The 27,369-nt window shown below is 41.5% G+C and overlaps 19 non-coding genes across 19 annotated transcripts; all 19 read left to right on the top strand.

Annotated features, from left to right (window-relative positions):
* The first annotated feature begins 109 nt into the window (after positions 1–109).
* Positions 110–182, top strand: TRNAT-CGU (transfer RNA threonine (anticodon CGU)). Its single transcript has one exon. It is a non-coding gene; the product is annotated as a tRNA-Thr (tRNA).
* A 435-nt stretch (positions 183–617) lies between these two features.
* On the top strand, positions 618–691 carry TRNAT-AGU (transfer RNA threonine (anticodon AGU)). Its single transcript has one exon. It is a non-coding gene; the product is annotated as a tRNA-Thr (tRNA).
* A 946-nt stretch (positions 692–1,637) lies between these two features.
* On the top strand, positions 1,638–1,711 carry TRNAT-AGU (transfer RNA threonine (anticodon AGU)). Its single transcript has one exon. It is a non-coding gene; the product is annotated as a tRNA-Thr (tRNA).
* A 947-nt stretch (positions 1,712–2,658) lies between these two features.
* On the top strand, positions 2,659–2,732 carry TRNAT-AGU (transfer RNA threonine (anticodon AGU)). Its single transcript has one exon. It is a non-coding gene; the product is annotated as a tRNA-Thr (tRNA).
* A 946-nt stretch (positions 2,733–3,678) lies between these two features.
* TRNAN-AUU (transfer RNA asparagine (anticodon AUU)) lies at positions 3,679–3,752 on the top strand. The gene has a single exon. It is a non-coding gene; the product is annotated as a tRNA-Asn (tRNA).
* Positions 3,753–4,188: 436 nt separating this feature from the next.
* On the top strand, positions 4,189–4,261 carry TRNAT-CGU (transfer RNA threonine (anticodon CGU)). The gene has a single exon. It is a non-coding gene; the product is annotated as a tRNA-Thr (tRNA).
* Positions 4,262–5,205: 944 nt separating this feature from the next.
* TRNAT-CGU (transfer RNA threonine (anticodon CGU)) lies at positions 5,206–5,278 on the top strand. The gene has a single exon. It is a non-coding gene; the product is annotated as a tRNA-Thr (tRNA).
* A 435-nt stretch (positions 5,279–5,713) lies between these two features.
* TRNAT-AGU (transfer RNA threonine (anticodon AGU)) lies at positions 5,714–5,787 on the top strand. The gene has a single exon. It is a non-coding gene; the product is annotated as a tRNA-Thr (tRNA).
* A 1,435-nt stretch (positions 5,788–7,222) lies between these two features.
* On the top strand, positions 7,223–7,295 carry TRNAT-CGU (transfer RNA threonine (anticodon CGU)). Its single transcript has one exon. It is a non-coding gene; the product is annotated as a tRNA-Thr (tRNA).
* Positions 7,296–7,730: 435 nt separating this feature from the next.
* Positions 7,731–7,804, top strand: TRNAT-AGU (transfer RNA threonine (anticodon AGU)). The gene has a single exon. It is a non-coding gene; the product is annotated as a tRNA-Thr (tRNA).
* A 14,681-nt stretch (positions 7,805–22,485) lies between these two features.
* Positions 22,486–22,559, top strand: TRNAN-AUU (transfer RNA asparagine (anticodon AUU)). Its single transcript has one exon. It is a non-coding gene; the product is annotated as a tRNA-Asn (tRNA).
* A 945-nt stretch (positions 22,560–23,504) lies between these two features.
* Positions 23,505–23,578, top strand: TRNAT-AGU (transfer RNA threonine (anticodon AGU)). Its single transcript has one exon. It is a non-coding gene; the product is annotated as a tRNA-Thr (tRNA).
* Positions 23,579–24,015: 437 nt separating this feature from the next.
* On the top strand, positions 24,016–24,088 carry TRNAT-UGU (transfer RNA threonine (anticodon UGU)). The gene has a single exon. It is a non-coding gene; the product is annotated as a tRNA-Thr (tRNA).
* Positions 24,089–24,523: 435 nt separating this feature from the next.
* TRNAT-AGU (transfer RNA threonine (anticodon AGU)) lies at positions 24,524–24,597 on the top strand. Its single transcript has one exon. It is a non-coding gene; the product is annotated as a tRNA-Thr (tRNA).
* A 441-nt stretch (positions 24,598–25,038) lies between these two features.
* Positions 25,039–25,111, top strand: TRNAT-CGU (transfer RNA threonine (anticodon CGU)). The gene has a single exon. It is a non-coding gene; the product is annotated as a tRNA-Thr (tRNA).
* Positions 25,112–25,546: 435 nt separating this feature from the next.
* Positions 25,547–25,620, top strand: TRNAT-AGU (transfer RNA threonine (anticodon AGU)). The gene has a single exon. It is a non-coding gene; the product is annotated as a tRNA-Thr (tRNA).
* A 438-nt stretch (positions 25,621–26,058) lies between these two features.
* On the top strand, positions 26,059–26,131 carry TRNAM-CAU (transfer RNA methionine (anticodon CAU)). The gene has a single exon. It is a non-coding gene; the product is annotated as a tRNA-Met (tRNA).
* Positions 26,132–26,566: 435 nt separating this feature from the next.
* TRNAN-AUU (transfer RNA asparagine (anticodon AUU)) lies at positions 26,567–26,640 on the top strand. Its single transcript has one exon. It is a non-coding gene; the product is annotated as a tRNA-Asn (tRNA).
* A 437-nt stretch (positions 26,641–27,077) lies between these two features.
* TRNAT-CGU (transfer RNA threonine (anticodon CGU)) lies at positions 27,078–27,150 on the top strand. The gene has a single exon. It is a non-coding gene; the product is annotated as a tRNA-Thr (tRNA).
* Positions 27,151–27,369: the final 219 nt, after the last annotated feature.

Genomic DNA, 27,369 nt, shown 5'->3' with positions numbered 1-27,369 from the left:
GTATCTTTTCGTGTTTAAGATTATAATACATGTAAAGAAGAATTTATAGCAGGAAACACATTTTCATCATCAACAATAAATTATTTATGCATTTTTTATTATTAACATTGGTGCTGTGGCTTAGTGGTTAAAGCGCCTGACTCGTAAACAGGAAATCCTGAGTTCAAATCTCAGCAGCACCTAACTCTTTTCTCCATGCTTTCTGAATAATTTTCATCAAACAAGTGTTGAATACAATTTAAGAATAAACATCTGGTTCTATGAACTTTAGAATACGTTATCTTAAAAATTAAATAAAATGATTGGTATTGTGAAGATTTTTGTAGGAATACATTGACTGAAATAGGGAAAAGAAAATGACAAAGAACAAGATAGAGGTGAATGATCACTCTATTGTTGAATTCAACGAATCCATTCTTCAGCAAGGTATAGTTTAAAATGATATGAATAGGGTAAACTTCAAATTAGAGAGGTGTTTTTGAATAAATGAAGAGTCTTCATTCATCTTAAGTGTTTGAGTAGAGAAGTGTGTGAACTTAGAAAAGATTATGAAAGTGAAAAAGCAATATTCTCTTGAACACCATAAAGAAAAGTGTTTCAAAATTAAGACTCAAGTGGGTGCTGTGGCTTAGCTGGTTAAAGCGTCTGTCTAGTAAACAGGAGATCCTGAGTTCAACTCTCAGCAGCGCCTTGCTTTTCACATTGTTATATAACAAATCATTTTCATTAGGTCTTATTCCGATACAATTAAAATATAAAAGTCTGATTCATCTTACTGTTGAAAAGATCATCTTAAACCTTATAAAAACCCAAGTATTTTCAAGATTATAGAATGAATACTGTTATTGCAAAATGAAAAAAACTACATATCCATGAGAAAGAGGTAGATGAAATTTCGACCTAGATTTGAGCAATATTAATACCTTCATGAATAAAAATTGTAAAGAATTCAAGAAATGAAATTGGGTTTTATAAGAGTACCTGTTTATTAAAACATATTAATCCTTGCGTAGTGATTGAGTATCTTTTCGTGTTTAAGATTACAATACATATAAAGAAGAATTTATAGCAGAAAACACATTTTCATCATCAACAAAAAATTATTTATGCATTTTTTACTATTAATGTTGGTGCTGTGGCTTAGTGGTTAAAGTACCTGTCTTGTAAATAGGAAATCCTGAGTTCAAATCTAAGCAGCACCTAACTGTTTTCTCCATGCTTTCCGAATAATTTTCATTAAACAAGTGTTGAATACAATTTAAGAATAAACATCTGGTTCTATGAACTTTAGAATACGTTATCTTAAAAATTAAATAAAATGCTTGGTAATGTGAAGATTTTTGTAGGAATGCATTGACTGAAATAGGGATAAGAAAATGACAAAGATCAAGATAGAGGTGAATGATCAATCTATTGTTGAATTCAACCAATCCATTCTTCAGCAAGGTATAGTTTAAAATGATATGAATAGGGTAAACTTCAAATTAGAGAGGTGTTTTGGAATAAATGAAGAGTCTTCATTCATCTTAAGTGTTTGAGTAGAGAAGTGTGTGAACTTAGAATAGATAATGAAAGTGAAAAAGCAATATTCTCTTGAACACCATAAAGAAAAGTGTTTCAAAATTAATACTCAAGTGGGTGCTGTGGCTTAGCTGGTTAAAGCGCCTGTCTAGTAAACAGGAGATCCTGAGTTCAACTCTCAGCAGCGCCTTTCTTTTCTCATTGTTATATAACAAATCATTTTCATTAGGTCTTATTCCGATACAATTAAAATATGAAAGTCTGATTCATCTTACTGTTGAAAAAGATCATCTTAAACCTTATAAAAACCCAAGTATTTTCAAGATTATAGAATGAATACTGTTATTGCAAAATGAAAAAAACTACATATCTATGAGAAAGACGTAGATGAAATTTCTACCTAGATTTGAGCAATATTAATACCTTCATGAAACAAAATTGTAAAGAATTCAAGAAATGAAATTGTGTTTTATAAGAGTACCTGTTTATTAAAACATATTAATCCTTGCGTAGTGATTGAGTATCTTTTCGTGTTTAAGATTATAATACATATAAAGAAGAATTTATAGCAGGAAACACATTTTCATCATCAACAATAAATTATTTATGCATTTTTTATTATTAATATTGGTGCTGTGGCTTAGTGGTTAAAGCGCCTGACTCGTAAACAAGAAATCCTGAGTTCAAATCTCAGCAGCACCTAACTCTTTTCTCCATGCTTTCTGAATAATTTTCATCAAACAAGTGTTGAATACAATTTAAGAATAAACATCTGGTTCTATGAACTTTAGAATACGTTATCTTAAAAATTAAATAAAATGATTGGTATTGTGAAGATTTTTGAATGAATACATTGACTGAAATAGGGAAAAGAAAATGACAAAGAACAAGATAGAGGTGAATGATCACTCTATTGTTGAATTCAACGAATCCATTCTTCAGCAAGGTATAGTTTAAAATGATATGAATAGGGTAAACTTCAAATTAGAGAGGTGTTTTTGAATAAATGAAGAGTCTTCATTCATCTTAAGTGTTTGAGTAGAGAAGTGTGTGAACTTAGAAAAGATTATGAAAGTGAAAAAGCAATATTCTCTTGAACACCATAAAGAAAAGTGTTTCAAAATTAAGACTCAAGTGGGTGCTGTGGCTTAGCTGGTTAAAGCGTCTGTCTAGTAAACAGGAGATCCTGAGTTCAACTCTCAGCAGCGCCTTGCTTTTCACATTGTTATATAACAAATCATTTTCATTAGGTCTTATTCCGATACAATTAAAATATAAAAGTCTGATTCATCTTACTGTTGAAAAGATCATCTTAAACCTTATAAAAACCCAAGTATTTTCAAGATTATAGAATGAATACTGTTATAGCAAAATGAAAAAAACTACATATCCATGAGAAAGAGGTAGATGAAATTTCGACCTAGATTTGAGCAATATTAATACCTTCATGAATAAAAATTGTAAAGAATTCAAGAAATGAAATTGGGTTTTATAAGAGTACCTGTTTATTAAAACATATTAATCCTTGCGTAGTGATTGAGTATCTTTTCGTGTTTAAGATTACAATACATATAAAGAAGAATTTATAGCAGAAAACACATTTTCATCATCAACAAAAAATTATTTATGCATTTTTTACTATTAAGGTTGGTGCTGTGGCTTAGTGGTTAAAGTACCTGTCTTGTAAATAGGAAATCCTGAGTTCAAATCTAAGCAGCACCTAACTGTTTTCTCCATGCTTTCTGAATAATTTTCATCAAACAAGTGTTGAATACAATTTAAGAATAAACATCTGGTTCTATGAACTTTAGAATACGTTATCTTAAAAATTAAATAAAATGATTGGTATTGTGAAGATTTTTGTAGGAATGCATTGACTGAAATAGGGAAAAGAAAATGACAAAGAACAAGATAGAGGTGAATGATCACTCTATTGTTGAATTCAACCAATCCATTCTTCAGCAAGGTATATTTTAAAATGATATGAATAGGGAAAACTTCAAATTAGAGAGGTGTTTTTGAATAAATGAAGAGTCTTCATTCATCTTAAGTTTTTGAGTAGAGAAGTGTGTGAACTTAGAAAAGAATATGAAAGTGAAAAAGCAATATTCTCTTGAACACCATAAAGAAAAGTGTTTCAAAATTAAGAATCAAGTGGGTGCTGTGGCTTAGCTGGTTAAAGCGCCTGTCTATTAAATAGGAGATCCTGGGTTCAACTCTCAGCAGTGCCATGCTTTTCTCATTGTTATATAACAAATCATTTTCATTAGGTCTTATTCCGATACAATTAAAATATAAAAGTCTGATTCATCTTACTGTTGAACAGATCATCTTAAAACTTATAAAAACCCAAGTATTTTCAAAATTATATAATGAATACTGTTATTGCAAAATGAAAAAATACATATCTATGAGAAAGAAGTAGATGAAATTTCTACCTAGATTTGAGCAATATTAATACCTTCATGAAAAAAAATTGTAAAGAATTCAACAAATGAAATTGGGTTTTATAAGAGTACCTGTTTATTAAAACATATTAATCCTTGCGTAGTGATTGAGTATCTTTTCGTGTTTAAGATTACAATACATATAAAGAAGAATTTATAGCAGAAAACACATTTTCATCATCAACAATAAACTATGTATGCATTTTTTACTATTAACGTTGGTGTTGTGGCTTAGTGGTTAAAGCGCCTGTCTCGTAAACAGGAAATCCTGAGTTCAAATCTCAGCAGCACCTACTTGTTTTCTCCATGCTTTCCTAATAATTTTCATCAAACAAGTGTTGAATACAATTTAAGAATAAACATCTGGTTCTATGAATTTTAGAATACGTTATCTTAAAAATTAAATAAAATGATTGGTATTGTGAAGATTTTTGTAGGAATGCATTGACTGAAATAGGGAAAAGAAAATGACAAAGAACAAGATAGAGGTGAATGATCACTCTATTGTTGAATTCAACCAATCCATTCTTCAGCAAGGTATAGTTTAAAATGATATGAATGGGGTAAACTTCAAATTAGAGAGGTGTTTTTGAATAAATGAAGTCTTCATTCATCTTAAGTGTTTGAGTAGAGAAGTGTGTGAACTTAGAAAAGAATATGAAAGTGAAGAAGCAATATTCTCTTGAACACCATAAAGAAAATTGTTTCAAAATTAAGACTCAAGTGGCTGCTGAGGCTTAGCTGGTTAAAGCGCCTGTCTAGTAAACAGGAGATCCTGAGTTCAACTCTCTGCAGCGCCTTGCTTTTCTCATTGTTATATAACAAATCATTTTCATTAGGTCTTATTCCGATACAAATAAAATATAAAAGTCTGATTCATCTTACTGTTGAAAAGATCATCTTAAACCTTATAAAAACCGAAGAATTTTCAAGATTATAGAATGAATACTGTTATTGCAAAATGAAAAATCTACATATCTTTGAGAAAGAAGTAGATGAAATTTCTACCTAGATTTGAGCAATATTAATACCTTCATGAAACAAAACTGTAAAGAATTCAAAAAATGAAATTGGGTTTTATAAGAGAACCTGTTTATTAAAACATATTAATCCTTGCGTAGTGATTGAGTATCTTTTCGTGTTTAAGATTACAATACATATAAAGAAGAATTTATAGCAGGAAACACATTTTCATCATCAACAATAAATTATTTATGCATTTGTTAATATTAACATTGGTGCTGTGGCTTAGTGGTTAAAGCACCTGACTCGTAAACAGGAAATCCTGAGTTCAAATCTCAGCAGCACCTAACTCTTTTCTCCATGCTTTCTGAATAATTTTCATCAAACAAGTGTTGAATATAATTTAAGAATAAACATCTGGTTCTATGAACTTTAGAATAAGTTATCTTAAAAATTAAATAAAATGCTTGGTATTGTGAAGATTTTTGTAGGAATGCATTGACTGAAATAGGGAAAAGAAAATGACAATGAACAAGATAGAGGTGAATGATCACTCTATTGTTGAATTCAACTAATCCATTCTTCAGCAAGGTATATTTTAAAATGATATGAATAGGGTAAACTTCAAATTAGAGAGGTGTTTTTTAATAAGTGAAGAGTCTCCATTCATCTTAAGTGTTTGAGTAGAGAAGTGTGTGAGCTTAGAAAAGAATATGAAAGTGAAAAAGCAATATTCTCTTGAACACCATAAAGAAAAGTGTTTCAAAACTAAGAATCAAGTGGGTGCTGTGGCTTAGCTGGTTAAAGCGTCTGTCTAGTAAACAGGAGATCCTGAGTTCAACTCTCAGCAGTGCCTTGCTTTTCTCATTGTTATATAACAAATCAATTTCATTAGGTCTTATTCTGAAACTACCGGCTGAAATGCCAGAAACCGGTCCCCGGTAGCTTGTCTCCTTTCTGGTGAAGAATTGGCTTGGTAGTTTAGTCTGCCCTGTTCCCATGATGCACTGGGCCAGGGACAGACTGATTTGCATATAGCCAGGTTCTGATCTGGGATGGGGCAGGGAGATAAATAACGGTGATGGATCAAGCCCTGATCTTTGGACTGGGTAAGAGTGGTCTGTTTAACTCAGACACTCTGTTCATCACCACCCCCCTTTTTGTAAATCGTTTTTGGCCACTATAGGTGTGGCAGGGTATACTCAGACATGAGTCCCTTTCTCACTGCTCCATCAGGATTCAAGCAAGCCGGGCCGAAGAAGGCTGAAATGCCAGAAACCGGTCCCATCACCGTTTTTTATCTCACTGCCCCATCCCAGATCAGAACCTGGCTATATGCAAATCAGTCTGTCCCTGGCCCAGTGCATCATGGGAACAGGGCAGACTAAACTACCAAGCCAATTCTTCACCAGAAAGGAGACAAGCTACCGGGGACCGGTTTCTGGCATTTCAGCCTTCTTCGGCCCGGCTTGCTTGAATCCTGATGGAGCAGTGAGAAAGGGACTCATGTCTGAGTATACCCTGCCACACCTATAGTGGCCAAAAACGATTTACATAAAGGGGGGTGGTGATGAACAGAGTGTCTGAGTTAAACAGACTACTCTTACCCAGTCCAAAGATCAGGGCTTGATCCATCACCGTTATTTATCTCACTGCCCCATCCCAGATCAGAACCTGGCTATATGCAAATCAGTCTGCCCTGGCCTAGTGCATCATGGAACAGGGCAGACCAAACTACCAAGCCAATTCTTCACCAGAAAGGAGACAAGCTACCGGGGACCGGTTTCTGGCATTTCAGCCTTCTTCGGCACGGCTTGCTTGAATCCTGATGGAGCAGTGAGAAAGGGACTCATGTCTGAGTATACCCTGCCACACCTATAGTGGCCAAAAACGATTTACAAAAAGGGGGGTGGTGATGAACAGAGTGTCTGAGTTAAACAGACCACTCTTACCCAGTCCAAAGATCAGGGCTTGATCCATCACAGTTATTTATCTCACTGCCCCATCCCAGATCAGAACCTGGCTATATGCAAATCAGTCTGTCCCTGGCCCAGTGCATCATGGGAACAGGGCAGACTAAACTACCTTCATGAAACAAAATTGTAAAGAATTCAAGAAATGAAATTGTGTTTTATAATAGTACCTGTTTATTAAAACATATTAATCCTTGCAAAGTGATTGAGTATCTTTTCTTGTTTAAGATTACAATACATATAAAGAAGAATTTATAGCAGGAAACACATTTTCATCATCAATAATAAATTATTTATGCATTTGTTAATATTAACATTGGTGCTGTGGCTTAGTGGTTAAAGCACCTGACTCGTAAACAGGAAATCCTGAGTTCAAATCTCAGCAGCACCTAACTCTTTTCTCCATGCTTTCTGAATAATTTTCATCAAACAAGTGTTGAATATAATTTAAGAATAAACATCTGGTTCTATGAACTTTAGAATAAGTTATCTTAAAAATTAAATAAAATGCTTGGTATTGTGAAGATTTTTGTAGGAATGCATTGACTGAAATAGGGAAAAGAAAATGACAAAGAACAAGATAGAGGTGAATGATCACTCTATTGTTGAATTCAACTAATCCATTCTTCAGCAAGGTATAGTTTAAAATGATATGAATAGGGTAAACTTCAAATTAGAGAGGTGTTTTTGAATAAATGAAGAGTCTTCATTCATCTTAAGTGTTTGAGTAGAGAAGTGTGTGAACTTAGCAAAGAATATGAAAGTGAAAAAGCAATATTCTCTTGAACACCATAAAGAGAAGTGTTTCGATATTAAGAATCAAGTGGGCGCTGTGGCTTAGCTGGTTAAAGCACCTGTCTAGTAAACAGGAGATCCTGAGTTCAACTCTCAGCAGCGCCTTGCTTTTCTCGTTGTTATATAACAAATCATTTTCATTAGGTCTTATTCCGATACAATTAAAATATAAAAGCCCGATTCATCTTACTGTTGAAAAGATCATCTTAAGCCTTATAAAAACCCAAGTATTTTCAAGATTATAGAATGAATACTGTTATTGCAAAATGAAAAAAATACATATCTATGAGAAAGGAGTAGATGAAATTTCTACCTAGATTTGAGCAATATTAATACCGTCATGAAAAGAAATTGTAAACAATTCAAGAAATGAAATTGGGTTTTATAAGAGTACCTGTTTATTAAAACATATTAATCCTTGCGTAGTGATTGAGTATCTTTTCATGTTTAAGATTACAATACATATAAAGAAGAATTTATAGCAGAAAACACATATGGCCGCGATACCCATCACCCCCTCCCAACACAATCCCCAAGAATGGGAAGACGGAAACAGTTCTTGAGCTTTTGGAAGGCGGGAGGGAGTTACCCTCCCGGCCGTATTTATTAAAATATGAAACAAAATTAAAACATTAAAATAACAGTTTCATATCATGTACAATTTCATTTACACATTACGATGTTTATTGGCTAACCTTAACATATCTCTAATACAAAGGTTCTCCTAGCCGATTCTAAAACATCCTGTAAATGCATTTCTCAAAATTCAAATTGTACATCCTAACATTACGGGCCAACGGCAAGGTCGTAACCGGTGTCAGATCCCTAATACCAGAACTCCCCCCCTTACTTGTGAGGGGCGGGCGCACAGAGGACTGTACCTCTGTGCCAACTTCCAATTTCCCTTGTCTTAACGGGGGCCCCATGTTTACTCGACGCCATCTTGGTGGTCGTCCGAGGACTCGTGTGAGGTGTCTAGAAGGTAGCGTAGACCCCCCTCCCACCCAACACTGCTTACCACATCCGCCGTCGCGGATGTCCTGGCCCCGGGAAATTCCCAGGAGGGGCCCGTAGCCCCTCCTCCCCAGGGAGGGGCCTATGTCCGCCTTCCCTTTCGGCGGCCCCATCCTTAGAGGGTACCGCCTCCCCATGTGAGGAGCCAATGGCCGCCTCCCCCAGGAGCTCTCCTATCCGTAATGGGTGGCGCCCCACCTCTAGGGATCTTCCAATTACTGCTCACCGATCATGACCTTACCGCCCGACCAAAAAATAAATACGACAGTTTTTTAACCGAATGAGGATGGAATAAACAGATATATTGGACATTTCAAAACATAAACTTCTAACTATGCAATAACACCTCCTTCAATTCAGCTGCGATACTTTGCCTCAAAAAAGAGCAACCATTTTATTGTCACATCAAAACAATCCAAACTTAATTTGAAACAACCTGAAAGAGATAATATCATCGTTTAATCGACTTTATTGCAATACAAATCGCTGCCATCAGGGGCTGGTGGGTGGGTCAAAATTGGCTCCTTGTTCCGTCTCGGGCTCACGTGCAACGAAGGGGGTGCAGCTTCCAAGCACAGGAACAAGAGGATGCTTCCTTGGATTGTTGCTCCTTTTATTCTTCCTCGGGAGGGCGTGGACCCTCCTCCAACCGCCTACAGGGCGTGTCCAACGGTGTAGGTGTCTAGGACAACCCCTCTTGGGCGAGAAAAGGCGCGCCCCGGCTACGCCACTTCGGGCATACCAGCCGAGACACAACTCCCGCCCAAAATGGTTTCCCGGGGGATCGGGGCACCCAACCATACTTTCGGGGGGACCGAGTGGTCGCCCCTTTCCATATGGCCGGGATACCCATCACCCCCTCCCAACACAATCCCCAAGAATGGGAAGACGGAAACAGTTCTTGAGCTTTTGGAAGGCGGGAGGGAATTACCCTCCCGGCCGTATTTATTAAAATATGAAACAAAATTAAAACATTAAAATAACAGTTTCATATCATGTACAATTTCATTTACACATTACGATGTTTATTGGCTAACCTTAACATATCTCTAATACAAAGGTTCTCCTAGCCGATTCTAAAACATCCTGTAAATGCATTTCTCAAAATTCAAATTGTACATCCTAACATTACGGGCCAACGGCAAGGTCGTAACCGGTGTCAGATCCCTAATACCAGAACTCCCCCCTTACTTGTGAGGGGCGGGCGCACAGAGGACTGTACCTCTGTGCCAACTTCCAATTTCCCTTGTCTTAACGGGGGCCCCATGTTTACTCGACGCCATCTTGGTGGTCGTCCGAGGACTCGTGTGAGGTGTCTAGAAGTTAGCGTAGACCCCCCTCCCACCCCATACTGCTTACCACATCCGCTGTCGCGGATGTCCAGGCCCCGGGAAATTCCCAGGAGGGGCCCGTACCCCCTCCTCCCCAGGGAGGGGCCTATGGCCGCCTTCCCTTTCGGCGGCCCCATCCTTAGAGGGTACCGCCTCCCCGTGTGAGGGGCCAATGGCTGCCTCCCCCCGGGCGCTCCCATCCATAATGGGTGGCGCCCCACCTCTAGGGATCTTCCAATTACTGCTCACCGATCATGACCATACCGCCACAGGCCGGATAGTTGACCGGCTATCCGGACCCCCCACAAAAACTCCTACTAAAGGTCATGGCTACACAAACTTTTTAACCAAGCTATGAAGTCACCTATGAGTAAGATATTTCCCTCCCGGGCAAATGGACCCCATCTTCCAGATACATATGGTCCCCCCGGTTACATCCATGTGGAACACAATGCAATTTTACTGTACAAAACAACCTACCCAGTTTGTTATTAATCTTCTTTACCGATTGATTCAAGGCTGACACAGAGAGGGCGCCCCGCCACACCTTCCGAGGAATCATGTGTGACCATGCAATCGTGCACCCCGGAACCCTTCTCGCCAACCAACTTACTGAGGATAAGATTAACTCAAGAAGTACTCGTCGACCAATGGTCACCAAATCATTGCCCCCAAGATGCACTATGATTACAGACGGCGGTGACCTTGTCCGCCCTAACAGTCCCTCCATAAAACCTTGAAACTGGTCAATACAGAGCCCGCCCCTTCCGTGGAAGGTCACCCTGTACCCGTATTCCCCAGCCACGTGAATCATGTCACCTGCTTTGAATACGTCCGCGGCGCGCCTCACGTATGAGTGGCCAACGACCCACACCACTCTTCCCTCAGCCGGTGATCTTTGACCGCTGGTCCCCAGGTGTCGGGTCAACTGCACAGTCCGCCCCGCAAAGCCTGCTCGCGAAACTGAAAACCAAACAGAAGACAAGAAGCGTGAGTGCATGACATTAGCTTCACAACATGTGCTACCGCACATACCTTTTATAACAATTCGAGGACCAACGCCCCAACTGTTTCACCTTTTCCACACTCAGACCCCTGGCTGTAGCCTCTGTAGCAGCCCCTATCCGGAATGAATGGGTCCCAAAATCGCTCGGGTCCAAGCCCGCTGCCGCGATTGCCATTGTTAACACCCGCTGAAACTGGAATCTAGTCAGTGGGGTGGCGTCGGTGTGCCTCAGCAAGCTCCCCCCCATGATGCCGCCCTCTGCGCTAAATACTCCTCCACGCATTTTACTGGGCACGTGGGAGACCCCGGGATCCGCTGGACTACCACACTGTCCCCGATGGCTCCCTGATCGGTCTTGGACCTGGCTATTGTGACTACCATTGTGTCACCCTTGATCTGAATGTGTTCTCGACACAGACCTCCCCCCGTATCCTGCTTATTCCTCGCTACCAGCTCGCTTACCCGCATAGCCCCATGGAATGCTAATGCAAAAGCGGCCTGGAACAGCACCGTCTCCGCTTGAGATGAACAAGTCGCAGGGAGTACGGACATTAACATGGACAACCTTGCTAGGTCTATCGGGTGCCTCTCATCCACCCTACGGCCCTCAAGGCGTTGCCACCCACGCAGTGCCTTCTTTACGAGAAAGGACGATGTGGGGTCATGGATGCCATGCGCCTGCGCCATGAAGGCAATGGCGGCCCTGTGCCTATTGGCTGTTGCCAGTGATCGGCCTGCCTGATGTAGTGCTACCAGAAATTTCAGGACATACTCCTCCTGCCCCCAATGCTCCCCCCTAGCTGGACCCAAAAATGACCAATAGGAACGGAACGCTCCTTCATATGCCTTCCTTGTCCTGGGTGCTAGACTCTCTCCCACGAGGTTTTGTAATCCGGGGCACCGAGAGACCAGAGAGCTTCGGGAAATGGTGCCGCCACCAAGTCCGCTGAGGGCAGAAAACCCCGGAAGGCCTGCATATGGGAACGAGAGAGTGCATCAGCTGCCTGGTTCAGTACCCCCGGCACGTGTCTTGCCCTAAAGTGGACGTTTAGTCTCATACATAGCAGGACAATTTCTTTCAGCAATCTCAAAATCCACTTGCAGCGTGCTGCCTGATTATTGATACATTCCACAACAGTCATATTATCAGACCAGAACACTACAGCGCGATCACGAAACCCCTCTGGCCAAGTTTTCAAGGCCACCAGAATGGGGAACAGCTCAAGAAACCCGATGTTACCTGTGAGCCCACTATCGTGCCACCACGCCGGCCATGTTTGTGCCGACCATTGATTACCAAAGATGGCGCCAAAACCCACACTTTCTGCCGAGTCGGTCCACAACCCCAGCTCCTCAGAGGAAGCTGACGGTTTGTTCCACACGACGCGACCCGTGAAATCCGCCAGAAATGCCAGCCATATGCGCATATCCTGGCGAACCTCTGCTGACAGTCTTGTGCGGTGGTGCCCTTCCTTGAGGCCCACCATGGCTTGTGCGATAGAGCGGGAAAAGGGGGCGAGCCATCGGTATCACTCTAAGGGCAAAGTTAAGCTGACCCACAGCTTGTTGCAACTGATGGAGAGTTACTTTCCTCTCCCCAAGGCATATTTCAAGTGAGGTCTTAAATTTCATTACCTTCTCCTTGGGCAAACGGAAGCACCCCTCTACTGAATCGAGCTCAATTCCCAGAAACTCGAGTGAAGTAGATGGCCCCACTGTCTTGCCTGGTGCCAACGGCACGCCAAATCTTTTCATGAGATTACAGAATTCTATCAAAGCCTGTTCACATTCCGTGCCCCCGGCTGCCCCCGGAAACAAAAAATCATCAAGGTAATGCATGACCTGCGTGAAGCCCGTGGCTCTGGTGAAAGCCCATTGCAAAAAAGTACTGAACTTCTCAAAATACGCACAAGAGATGGAGCAACCCATCGGCATTGTTAGGTATCGGGTAGTCCTTTGTTTATGATCATGCCTTGTGATCACATGACAGGATAGTGGAATAAAAGGTGGTCCTACCTTTAGCTCGATGCTTGATATCTGCCAGTGTTTAGATTTCTACCCTGGTTGTTGGCTGACGTTTGCTGCTGGATCGAGTCCTTCCCTGCTGATTTGGATCCCTCATTCCTTGGGCTGTGTCCCTCCCCCTTCTCACGGGCTCGTGAGAAGGCTTGCCGTTTTTTGCCCTCTTTGTTTGTTCCTTTCATCCCCTGTCCTAGTTAGTAGGGTGTCCTGGGTTCCCCTTCCGCCCCGTTTTTGATAATACTTTTGCTGCCTTCGTGTTTTCTTTTTTGTATGTGTGTCCGGGGGCCCCCGCACACACGAGCGTTGCACTGTATCTTTTTTCTCTCGTTAGAGAAAGCAACGCGGAGTTCTTAACGGAGCGCCGGCGGTTTCAGCGCGTCTTCGCTGTTGCCGCTCTCCGCTTCTTTGTTTGCGGAAGTGATGTTTTGGGTCACTCCGCGAAGGCAGCGCTGAGTTAGTGCAGACTCGGCTAGAGATACGACAGGGTCTGCTACCTTGTAAACATAAAAAGGGGTTTTTTAGGCGGTGTCCTTTTTTCCCCTTCCTGGCCATTATCCTTTTGTTTATATTATTTATTGACCTTGCGACGACAGCGTCCTCTCCTTTTTACTGCAAGTCCCATTTCAAAGTATTGCAGAACCAAGAGTGTTGAGCTGTTATACACTCCTATTCTTTACGAAGCCAAGCCTGCACAGTAAAGCGGTAAGAGGGGATTGTGTGTGTGATCCAAGGCATGATTATGGAGGGCTGGTAAATTCCCTGTCAGCAGTGATATATAAAGGGGTGTGTTGTTTTTTCTATTACAGTTTGGTGCAGAAGCGTAAAGCAGGAGAGAGCTGTCTTCTTTTCGTCGCCCAGGGTGGAAGACTTGGTGTCTTTACAATATTACCACCCTCTTTTCGGGTCCCCTGGTGCCCACATAGTGTTTTGACCTGTGGGGGTCCACGGGGCTGGTAAAGGGGATTGGTGCATGCTACTTCCCTGCAGTGCTTGGGCCAGTGGAAATCTAACAGAATATCAAGCCCACGTTATAATAGCACTGCCCGGACTAGCATGGACGAAGATGGGAATGCCCTGGGAGGGGGAACAGGTACTCCTACTATGCAGGATATTATGGGAGCAGTACATACACTCCAGGCGCAGATGCAGGAGCTGCAGCAGGAGAACATAGGGCTAAAGCAGGAACTGGTGGCCGTGAGAGCGAGGGAACAGGTCTCTAGCAGGGGAACGGCTCCGGTGTTACAACCAGCTACCTTTCAATACACTGGTGGAGCCGGTGCAAGTACAGCTAGTAGTAGCAACCCCATAGCAGTAACAGTGACGACTCCCGTGGCAGTTCCTTTGGCCCCGCCTGAGAGATTTTCAGGAGAACCTGATAAGTTTGGCACTTTTATGAACCAGTGCCAGCTGCACTTTATGTGCAGGACTAATGCCTTCCCCGATGACTCAGCTAAGATCGCTTTTATCCTGTCATACCTGGCTGGCAACGCGGCTCAATGGGCAATACCTCTGGTGGAAAGCAATGATCGGGTGCTATATAATTACCAGGCATTTAAGGATTTAATGCGGGGACTGTTTGCGAAGCATGCCTTCATGCAGGCCAGCGATGCTGAGCTGTTAAAACTGCGGCAGGGCAGGCAGGACCTATTGTCTTATATTGCCAACTTTAATCGATTGGTAGCCGAGACGCATTGGCCCATTGAGAAAAGAACATCTTTGTTTTATCAGGGTCTTTGTGAGGAGTTGAAGGATATCGTGTCACAAGTGGTTGATCCGCCTGAGGATTGTGCAGCATTTATTGATTTAGTAGTGAAATTGAATCACAGGGTAACTGAAAGACGTGGAGAACGTAATCGGGTTCTGCCACCCCGTAGTAGTTATGTGAAATCAGAGGCGAAGGCAACGGGGGAGAGTAGATCAGCCCCTGAACCAATGGAAATTGGTGGAGTACGGGGACCCCTGACGGCAGAGGAAAAGAAAAGAAGAAGAGAGTTGAATTTGTGTCTGTATTGTGGACAGGGGGGCCACTTCGCACGTGATTGCCCAGTGAAACCCTCAGGGGTAGGGTTTGGAAAGAAGGTGGCCTGCATATACGTGGATCAAGGCTCAGGTGGGGACGGAATAGAGCAGTTTGAGGTGGTAGGGGCCCTAGACCAGGCTTCAAGGCATTTTGTGATCAGCGCCCAGTTGCTACTTCCAACACAGACACGTATTCCGGTGTCAGTATTGTTAGATTCCGGGGCAACCGGAAACTTTATAGACATATCGATGGCTGAAAAATTGATGGTTCCTTGTTGCCTGAAGGAACAGCCTGAGCCAGTAAGGGCAATAGATGGGACAGAGTTGACATCGGGGTGTATTACGAAACAGACCGTTCCCCTTGGTTTGTTGTGTGAGAACGGACACGTGGAAAGTGTGGTATTTGATCTGATCGATGCCCCATCATTTGGGTTGGTGTTAGGGGTCCCGTGGCTGCAAAAACACAACCCAAGGATTGATTGGTTACAGAGATTGGTTACCTTGGACTCAGTACACTGCTTAAGGAATTGTTATGTGGTGGCAGCGGAACAGATCAATCCCTTGTCTTGTGCTCTGATTGAAAAGAGTGTTGTTCCTCCTCAGTACTCATCTTATGAGGAGGTGTTTGACAAAGTGTGTGCTCAAGGTCTTCCTCCGCATAGGTCGTATGACTGCAAGATCGACTTGATACCCGGAGCACCGTTGCCATGCAGTCGGGTGTATGCATTGTCTGAGCCTGAGGAGGCCCATTTGAAAACTTATATAGATGAAATGTTGCTCTTGGGGTATATTCGTCACTCTTCCTCGCCAGTGTCATCGGCTATATTTTTCATCCCGAAGAAGGAAGGCTCCTTGAGGGCATGTGTGGACTACAGAACGTTGAACTCGGCCACTGTAAAGAACCGGTACCCTCTTCCCCTCATCTCCGTGCTGCTGGATCAGCTCCGCAAGGCAAAGGTGTTCACCAAGTTAGACTTGCGGGGTGCATACCATCTTATAAGGGTTCGGCCAGGAGATGAGTGGAAGACGGCATTTAAGACAAAGTACGGCTTGTTTGAATATACGGTTATGCCGTTTGGTTTGTGCAATGTGCCAGCGGCGTTTCAGTTTTTTATTAACGAAGTCCTAGGCCAATATTTGGATCAGACTGTTATAGTCTATTTGGATGATATCCTCATATACTCAGAGAAGGAGAGCGATCATACCAGGCATGTAACGCAGGTGTTGCAGTCATTGAAGGACCATCGTTTATACGCCAAGTTGGAGAAGTGCCAGTTTGGGACTCCTGAGGTGGAGTTTTTAGGGTTTGTGATCTCTGCTGCAGGTATCCGAATGGACCCGAAAAAGATTCAGGCTATAGAGACATGGCCAGTACCGACAAATGTGAAGCAAATACAGATGCTTTTGGGTTTCGCCAATTTTTACCGGCGCTTTATATTGCATTTTTCGGACATTGTGGCCCCAATGACTCGCCTTTTGAGGAAGGGTGTTCTTTTTGATTGGACAGATGAGACTCAGGATGCCTTTCGTACGTTGTTAAGACAGTTTGTTACTGCGCCGGTATTGGTGCATCCTGATCCTGCCCTGCCATACTATGTGGAAACTGATGCATCCTTGTGTGCTGTGGGTGGGGTTCTATCCCAGCGAGATGAGACCACAGGCCATATGCATCCAATTGCGTTCTTTTCTAAGACCTTAATGCCAGCCGAACGCAATTATACTGTGGCAGAACGCGAGCTGCTGGCGGTCAAACTAGCGTTTGAGGAATGGCGCCATTATTTATGGGGTGCCAGACATGTGATCACGATTTATACCGATCATAAAAACCTGGAATTCTTTCGTTCTGCTAGGGCATTGACTCCTCGGCAGATGAGATGGGTCTTATTCTTCAACGAATACGACTTCGTCATAACCTATAGACCTGCAGCCCAACAAGTGAAATCTGATGCCCTTTCCAGAATACACGTGGTGGGAAAGGAAGATGGCTCCGAGAAGGAGAGCAGGGCAATGATAGCTGAGGGAAGAATAGTGGGAGCTCTGGTAGTGGAAGAATTTCCTGCTCTAGTGAAGGAACGTTTGAGCCAAGTAGATCTGGCACCTTGGTTGTCTTTACCCCTGGTATCAATGAAGGATGGACTTTTGTACCATGAAAGCAGGTTGTTTATACCTCCGGTGTTGAGGGATGAGGTGCTGGAATGGTGTCACTCCTCTGCCTTGACAGCTCATCCAGGAATGAGGAAGACTAGGGAAATATGTATGAGGTGGTTTTGGTGGGAGACATTGATTAAGGATGTTCAAGAATATGTGGGTGCTTGCGCTGTGTGTGCGATCAGCAAGCCCTCGCATTGTAAACCATCGGGTCTCTTACAGCCTTTGGGGGTCCCCCCTTGTCCATGGCATACATTAAGCATGGATTTCGTAACTGATCTACCTTTGGCAGCAGGGTGCACCACCATTCTGGTGGTGGTAGACTTATTCACCAAAATGGCCCACTTTATACCACTACCGAAACTCCCAACTGCAAAAGAGATGGCGGTGGTGTTTATGTCTTCGGTGGTGCGTTTACATGGTTTGCCGGTGGTGGTCGTATCCGACAGGGGGGCGCAGTTTGTTTCCCATTTTTGGACAGAGTTGTGTCAAGTGCTTAAGACCGAGATACGGTTATCTTCGGCTTACCACCCTCAGTCCGATGGTCAGACCGAGCGCACCAATCAGACAATGGAACAGTATCTACGTTGTCTGATTGTGTCCTTATCCTGTGATTGGGTGACGGCTCTGCCCATTGCGGAATTCGCTTACAACAACAGTGTGCATTCCGCCTTGGGCATGACACCCTTTTACTGTTCTTTTGGGTACCATCCTAGAGCAGTAGCTATACAGCCCACAGGTCGCGTGCCAGCCATAGATGACGTGTGCGAGCGCTTGAGAGACATATGGAAGTTGGCCAAGGATAGTCTTCTTGTAGCGAAGGCGGCGATGAAAGTCCAGGCGGATAAGCATCGTGTTGATGCTCCAGCATATAAGACCGGGGACAAAGTGTGGCTGGCTTCACGCAACCTGAGGTTACAAGGTCCTCGCAAACTGCAGCCCAGATTCGTGGGCCCTTTTTCCATCTTGCAGGTTATTAACCCCGTGGCAATGAAGCTTAGTTTACCCCCAGAATATAGAGTACACCCCGTGTTTCATACATCTTTACTGAAGCCCTACGTGCCCTCTGCACAGGCGTTACCACCGCCACCTCCTGTTATGGTGGATGGGCAGGAGGAATTTGAGGTGCAGGCTATCCTAGATTCAAAGAGGGTTAGGGGGCGCCTCTTATACCTGGTAGACTGGAAAGGGTATACTAAGGAGGACAGGACATGGGAACCAGCCGGGGGGGTACATGCTCCACGATTGGTCCGAATGTTCCACAGGCAACACCCCTCGAAACCCCGCCCGGTGGGGAGGATCATTGGGGGGGGTACTGTTAGGTATCGGGTAGTCCTTTGTTTATGATCATGCCTTGTGATCACATGACAGGATAGTGGAATAAAAGGTGGTCCTACCTTTAGCTCGATGCTTGATATCTGCCAGTGTTTAGATTTCTACCCTGGTTGTTGGCTGACGTTTGCTGCTGGATCGAGTCCTTCCCTGATGTTTTGGATCCCTCATTCCTTGGGCTGTGTCCCTCCCCCTTCTCACGGGCTCGTGAGAAGGCTTGCTGTTTTTTGCCCTCTTTGTTTGTTCCTTTCATCCCCTGTCCTAGTTAGTAGGGTGTCCTGGGTTCCCCTTCCGCCCCGTTTTTGATAATACTTTTGCTGCCTTCGTGTTTTCTTTTTTGTATGTGTGTCCGGGGGCCCCCGCACACACGAGCGTTGCACTGTATCTTTTTTCTCTCGTTAGAGAAAGCAACGCGGAGTTCTTAACGGAGCGCCGGCGGTTTCAGCGCGTCTTCGCTGTTGCCGCTCTCCGCTTCTTTGTTTGCGGAAGTGACGTTTTGGGTCACTCCGCGAAGGCAGCGCTGAGTTAGTGCAGACTCGGCTAGAGATACGACAGGGTCTGCTACCTTGTAAACATAAAAAGGGGTTTTTTAGGCGGTGTCCTTTTTTCCCCTTCCTGGCCATTATCCTTTTGTTTATATTATTTATTGACCTTGCGACGACAGCGTCCTCTCCTTTTTACTGCAAGTCCCATTTCAAAGTATTGCAGAACCAAGAGTGTTGAGCTGTTATACACTCCTATTCTTTACGAAGCCGAGCCTGCACAGTAAAGCGGTAAGAGGGGATTGTGTGTGTGATCCAAGGCATGATTATGGAGGGCTGGTAAATTCCCTGTCAGCAGTGATATATAAAGGGGTGTGTTGTTTTTTCTATTACAGTTTGGTGCAGAAGCGTAAAGCAGGAGAGAGCTGTCTTCTTTTCGTCGCCCAGGGTGGAAGACTTGGTGTCTTAACAATATTACCACCCTCTTTTCGGGTCCCCTGGTGCCCACATAGTGTTTTGACCTGTGGGGGTCCACGGGGCTGGTAAAGGGGATTGGTGCATGCTACGTCCCTGCAGTGCTTGGGCCAGTGGAAATCTAACAGGCATACATTTATCCATGTAGTAGCGTCCCTGAAACACAAAACCTAAGAGACGCTGATCCTGAGGGTGTACCGGGAGCAACCAGAACGCTGACTCAATATCTGATTTAGCCATCAGCGCTCTGGGCCCCAGGCGATTCAACATGGCAACGGCCTCATCAAAGGATGCGTACCGCACCGAACAAACTCCCGGGTCAATTGCCTCGTTCACCGAAAGACCCCGAGGAGCGGACAAATTATGGATTAATCGAAACTCACCTGGGTCCTTCTTGGGGACTACTCCCAATGGTGAACAAACAAAGTTAACAACAGGCGGGTTCACATATGGTCCCGCAACCCGACCTCGGGTCACCTCCTTTGCAATCTTTGCCTGTACCACCGCCGTATTTTGTTGCACAGATAGTTGATTTTTACACTGTGCTTCCCCCCGAAAATCCCCCGCCGGGATGTGGAAACCATATGAGAAACCGTCTCGCAACACCCCAGCGGAGACATGATCAGGGTATTCGTTCAGCCAAGGGATCAATGCCATGATGTCAACGGGAGTAGGTAACGGTGCCCCTCGGTCGATGTTAGACCTGTTTGGCTCCTCCTCTACCTCCTGTCTCACCATTCTTGGCTCTGCACAAACTCTCGGGGTGAGAAGCCTGTCCGCACCCTGCACACTCATGCCTGAACTTGCATGTCCCTTGTGGCCTAGTGCACTTGCCTCTGTTAAAGCTCCAACAGACCCCTTTTTTACCCGAGTTCCCATTATTCTTTGTGTGCTGATCCCCGTTGGCGCCTGCCCGAAAGGGCACCGCCAAATAATGGCGGGAAGGCTCTGTTCCATTCCCGCCAAAAGAAGACGACTTCGCCGTGTTCGGCATGACCTGCTTCTGCCAGGAAATGGAGTCGAAACAATCCCACGTCTGGGATGAGTCGTGCTCCTTGGCCTTACGAAATTTGTTATCATAACCCATCCATTGATTGCCTTCGTATGATTCATAAAATTCCATAATACGTGTTTGGTAACAGGCTAATTCCGACAACAGTTCAGGCCTACGTTCCCCCATGATTGCTGTGAACATTCCAAACGCCCTGGCCCAATTAGCAATCGTTTCATCTACTCTGAAACCCGCCATTTTTGCACGCCATACACTCGGATGCAACAACTCCTTCTGATTTTTAACGTGCTCTATTTCATAGTGATCGGTCAACAGTGAAAACATGTTCACATATTTATCAGCCCAAATCATTTCTTTCACATCCATCGGGATATGCTGGACCACCCTTTCCCTCCTCGAGGGTAACGATCCCTCCCCCGCCATTGGCAACAGCTGCTTACCCGAACCGGTAGCTGTATCTTTTGTTGCAGCCGTTCCAACGCTCGCCACTGGCTTTTCCGAGGGAACCTGCGGGGAAACAAGAGGACAAGGTGCCTTCGCAGCATCTCTCGATTGCCGCAACTGCTTCATTATTAACCTGGCCTCTTCGGCCGTGTCTCCTGGTGCCACACCACTCACGATGTTCTTGCCTAACCATGTCGCCAACTGGGCGGCCAGCTCGGGAGGCATATCCTCCTCGCTAACGGGTGTAACCACCACAGGGATCGGCTGTCCCGCGTTTGGGATCGGAACTGGGGCCTCCACCGGACTGACCGGGCTCGCCGGAGGGGACTCGGGAACCGGGGCCTCCCCTCCTGCCGCCCTATTCCTGGCCCTTTTACCTCTCCCGGCAGGGACTACTCCCGGCAATGCTGGTCCGATGACTTTCTTCGGTCTACCCGTGCCATTCATTGCCGCCATCTGCTTCTTCATGTTCGCCATGTCCTTCACCAGCATGCGAAGCATTTGTTCGGTCCCAACCTTCTTTTCGACCCTCTTGCCAGGCATCGTTCCCGGATATTCGATTCGAGGTCCTGGATCCAAAGCTTCGGACTCACTGAAAGAGAAACACAAAAATTACAAGTTCTCAAAATTGGCTCCTTGTTCCGTCTCGGGCTCACGTGCAACGAAGGGGGTGCAGCTTCCAAGCACAGGAACAAGAGGATGCTTCCTTGGATTGTTGCTCCTTTTATTCTTCCTCGGGAGGGCGTGGACCCTCCTCCAACCGCCTACAGGGCGTGTCCAACGGTGTAGGTGTCTAGGACAACCCCTCTTGGGCGGGAAAAGGCGCGCCCCGGCTACGCCACTTCGGGCATACCAGCCGAGACACGCCTCCCGCCCAAAATGGTTTCCCGGGGGGATCGGGGCACCCAACCATACGTTCAGGGGGACCGAGTGGTCGCCCCTTTCCATTTTCATCATCAACAATAAATTATTTATGCATTTTTTACCATTAACGTTGGTGCTGTTGTTTAGTGGTTAAAGCGCCTGTTTCGTAAACAGGAAATCCTGAGTTCAAATCTCAGCAGCACCTAACTGTTTTCTCCATGCTTTCCGAATAATTTTCATCAAACACGTGTTGAATACAATTTAAGAATAAACATCTGGTTCTACGAACTTTAGAATAAGTTATCTTAAAAATTAAATAAAATGATTAGTATTGTGAAGATTTTTGTAGGAATGCATTGACTGAAATAGGGAAAAGAAAATGACAAAGAACAAGATAGAGGTGAATGATCACTCTATTGTTGAATTCAACTAATCCATTCTTCAGCAAGGTATATTTTAAAATGATATGAATAGGGTAAACTTCAAATTAGAGAGGTGTTCTTGAATAAGTGAAGTCTTCATTCATCTTAAGTTTTTGAGTAGAGAAGTGTGTGAACTTAGAAAAGAATATGAAAGTGAAAAAGCAATATTCTCTTGAACACCATAAAGAAAAGTGTTACAAAATTAAGAATCAAGTGGGTGCTGTGGCTTAGCTGGTTAAAGCGCCTGTCTATTAAACAGGAGATCCTGGGTTCAACTCTCAGCAGTGCCTTGCTTTTCTCATTGTTATATAACAAATCATTTTCATTAGGTCTTATTCTGATACAATTAAAATATAAAAGTCTGATTCATCTTACTGTTGAACAGATCATCTTAAACCTTATAAAAACCCAAGTATTTTCAAGATTATAGAATGAATACTGTTATTGCAAAATGAAAAAAATACATATCTATGAGAAAGAAGTAGATGAAATTTCTACCTAGATTTGAGCAATATTAATACCTTCATGAAAAAAAATTGTCAAGAATTCAAGAAATGAAATTGGGTTTTATAAGAGTACCTGTTTATTAAAACATATTAATCCTTGCGTAGTGATTGAGTATCTTTTCGTGTTTAAGATTACAATCCATATAAAGAAGAATTTATAGCAGAAAACACATTTTCATCATCAACAATAAATTATGTATGCATTTTTTACTATTAATGTTGGTTCTGTGGCTTAGTGGTTAAAGCGCCTGTCTCGTATACAGGAAATCCTGAATTCAAATCTCAGCAGCACCTAACTGTTTTCTCCATGCTTTCCAAATAATTTTCATCAAACAAGTGTTGAATACAATTTAAGAATAAACATCTGGTTCTATGAACTTTAGAATAAGTTATCTTAAAAATTAAATAAAATGAATGGTATTGTGAAGATTTTTGTAGGAATGCATTGACTGAAATAGGGAAAAGAAAATGACAAAGAACAAGATAGAGGTGAATGATCACTCTATTGTTGAATTCAACTAATCCATTCTTCAGCAAGGTATATTTTAAAAGGATATGAATAGGGTAAACTTCAAATTAGAGAGGTGTTTTTGAATAAGTGAAGAGTCTTCATTCATCTTAAGTGTTCGAGTAGAGAAGTGTGTGAACTTAGAAAAGAATATGAAAGTGAAAAAGCAATATTCTCTTGAACACCATAAAGAAAAGTGTTTCAAAATTAAGAATCAAGTGGGTGCTGTGGCTTAGCTGGTTAAAGCGCCTGTCGAGTAAACAGGAGATCCTGAGTTCAATTCTCAGCAGCGCCTTGCTTTTCTCATTGTTATATAACAAATCAATTTCATTAGGTCTTACTCTGAAATAATTAAAATATAAACGTCTGATTCATCTTACTGTTGAACAGATCATCTCAAACCTTATAAAAACCCAAGTATTTTCAAGATTATAGAATGAATACTGTTATTGCAAAATGAAAAAAATACATATCTATGAGAAAGAAGTAGATGAAATTTCTACCTAGATTTGAGCAATATTAATACCGTCATGAAAAAAAATTGTAAACAATTCAAGAAATGAAATTGGGTTTTATAAGAGTACCTGTTTATTAAAACATATTAATCCTTGCGTAGTGATTGAGTATCTTTTCATGTTTAAGATTACAATACATATAAAGAAGAATTTATAGAAAAAAACACATTTTCATCATCAACAATAAATTATTTATGCATTTTTTACTATTAACGTTGGTGCTGTTGCTTAGTGGTTAAAGCGCCTGTCTTGTAAACAGGAAATCCTGAGTTCAAATCTCAGCAGCACCTAACTGTTTTCTCCATGCTTTCCGAATAATTTTCATCAAACAAGTGTTGAATACAATTTAAGAATAAACATCTGGTTCTTTGAACTTTAGGATACGTTATCTTAAAAATTAAATAACATGCTTGGTATTGTAAAGATTTTTGTAGGAATGCATTCACTGAAATAGGGAAAAGAAAATGGCAAAGAAAAAGATAGAGGTGAATGATTACTCTATTGTTGAATTCAACTAATCCATTCTTCAGCATGGTATAGTTTAAAATGATATGAATAGGGTAAAGTTCAAATTAGAGAGGTGTTTTTGAATAAGTGAAGAGTCTTCATTCCTCTTTAGTGTTTGAGTAGAGAAGTGTGTGAACTTAGAAAAGAATATGAAAGTGAAAAAGCAATGTTCTCTTGAACACCATAAAGAAAAGTGTTTCAAAATTAGGAATCAAGTGGGCACTGTGGCTTAGCTGGTTAAAGCGCCTGTCTAGTAAACAGGAGATCCTGAGTTCAACTCTCAGCAGTGCCTTGCTTTTCTCATTGTTATATAACAAATCATTTTCATTAGGTCTTATTCCGTTACAAATAAAATATGAAAGTCTAATTCATCTTACTGTTGAACAGATCATCTTAAACCTTATAAAAATCCATCCAAGTATTTTCAAGATTATAGAATGAATACTATTATTGCAAAATGAAAAAAATACATATCTATGAGAAAGAAGTAGATGAAATTTCTACCTAGATTTGAGCAATATTAATACCTTCATGAAAAAAAATTGTAAAGAATTCAAGAAATGAAATTGGGTTTTATAAGAGTACCTGTTTATTAAAACATATTAATCCTTGCGTAGTGATTGAGTATCTTTTCGTGTTTAAGATTACTATACATATAAAGAAGAATTTATAGCAGAAAACACATTTTCATCATCAACAATAAATTATTTATGCATTTTTTACAATTAATGTTGGTGCTGTGGCTTAGTGGTTAAAGCGCCTGTCTCGTAAACAGGAAATCCTGAGTTCAAATCTCTGCAGCACCTAACTGTTTTCTCCATGCTTTCTGAATAATTTTCATCAAACAAGTGTTGAATACAATTTAAGAATAAACATCTGGTTCTATGAACTTTAGAATAAGATATCTTAAAAATTAAATAAAATGCTTGGTATTGTGAAGATTTTTGTAGGAATGCATTGACTGAAATAGGGAAAAGAAAATGACAATGAACAAGATAGAGGCGAATGATCACTCTATTGTTGAATTCAACTAATCCATTTTTCAGCAAGGTATATTTTAAAATGATATGAATAGGGTAAACTTCAAATTAGAGAGGTGTTTTTGAATAAGTGAAGAGTCTTCATTCATCTTAAGAGTTTGAGTAGAGAAGTGTGTGAACTTAGAAAAGAATATGAAAGTAAAAAAGCAATATTCTCTTGAACACCGTAAAGAAAAGTGTTTCAAAATTAAGAATCAAGTGGGTGCTGTGGCTTAGCTAGTTAAAGCGCCTGTCTAGTAAACAGGAGATCCTGAGTTCAAATCTCAGCAGTGCCTTGCTTTTCTCAATTGTTATATAACAAATCATTTTCATTAGGTCTTATTCCGATACAATTCAAATATAAAAGTCTGATTCATCTTACTGTTGAACAGATCATCTTAAACCTTATGAAAATCCAAGTATTTTCAAGATTATAGAATGAATACTATTATTGCAAAATGAAAAAAATACATATCTATGAGAAAGAAGTAGATGAAATTTCTACCTAGATTTCAGCAATATTAATACCTTCATGAAAAAATATTGTAAAGAATTCAAGAAATGAAATTGGGTTTTACAAGAGTACCTGTTTATTAAAACATAATAATCCTTGCGTAGTGATTGAGTATCTTTTCGTGTTTAAGATTACAATACATATAAAGAAGAATTTATAGCAGAAAACACATTTTCATCATCAACAAGAAATTATTTATGCATTTTTTACTATTAATGTTGGTGCTGTGGCTTAGTGGTTAAAGCGCCTGTCTCATAAACAGGAAATCCTGAGTTCAAACCTCAGCAGCACCTAACTGTTTTCTCCATTGTTTCCGAATAATTTTCATCAAACAAGTGTTGAATACAATTTAAGAATAAACATCTGGTTCTTTGAACTTTAGAATACGTTATCTTAAAAATTAAATAAAATGCTTGGTATTGTGAAGATTTTTGTAGGAATGCATTCACTGAAATAGGGAAAAGAAAATGGCAAAGAACAAGATAGAGGTGAATGATCACTCTATTGTTGAATTCAACTAATCCATTCTTCAGCAAGGTATATTTTAAAATGATATGAATAGGGTAAACTTCAGATTAGAGAGGTGTTTTTGAATAAGTGAAGAGTCTTCATTCATCTTAAGTGTTTGAGTAGAGAAGTGTGTGAACTTAGAAAAGAATATGAAAGTGAAAAAGCAATCTTCTCTTGAACACCATAAAGAAAAGTGTTTCAAAATTAAGAATCAAGTGGGTGCTGTGGCTTAGCTGGTTAAAGCACCTGTCTATTAAACAGGAGATCCTGGGTTCAACTCTCAGCAGTGCCTTGCTTTTCTCATTGTTATATAACAAATCATTTTCATTAGGTCTTATTCCGTTACAATTAAAATATAAAAGTCTAATTCATCTTACTGTTGAACAGATCATCTTAAACCTTATAAAAACCCAAGTATTTTCAAGATTATAGAATGAATACTGTTATTGCAAAATGAAAAAAATACATATCTATGAGAAAGAAGTAGATGAAATTTCTACCTAGATTTGAGCAATATTAATACCTTCATGAAAAAAAATTGTAAAGAATTCAAGAAATGAAATTGGGTTTTATAGGAGTACCTGTTTATTAAAACATATTAATCCTTGCGTAGTGATTGAGTATCTTTTCGTGTTTAAGATTACTATACATATAAAGAAGAATTTATAGCAGAAAACACATTTTCATCATCAACAATAAATTATTTATGCATTTTTTACAATTAATGTTGGTGCTGTGGCTTAGTGGTTAAAGCGCCTGTCTCGTAAACAGGAAATCCTGAGTTCAAATCTCTGCAGCACCTAACTGTTTTCTCCATGCTTTCTGAATAATTTTCATCAAACAAGTGTTGAATACAATTTAAGAATAAACATCTGGTTCTATGAACTTTAGAATAAGATATCTTAAAAATTAAATAAATTGCTTGGTATTGTGAAGATTTTTGTAGGAATGCATTGACTGAAATAGGGAAAAGAAAATGACAATGAACAAGATAGAGGCGAATGATCACTCTATTGTTGAA

Source organism: Lissotriton vulgaris, chromosome 12 (genome assembly GCF_964263255.1).
Source record: "Lissotriton vulgaris chromosome 12, aLisVul1.2, whole genome shotgun sequence".
NCBI lineage: Eukaryota > Metazoa > Chordata > Amphibia > Caudata > Salamandridae > Lissotriton > Lissotriton vulgaris.
This window is presented reverse-complemented; position numbering and strand designations above follow the sequence as displayed.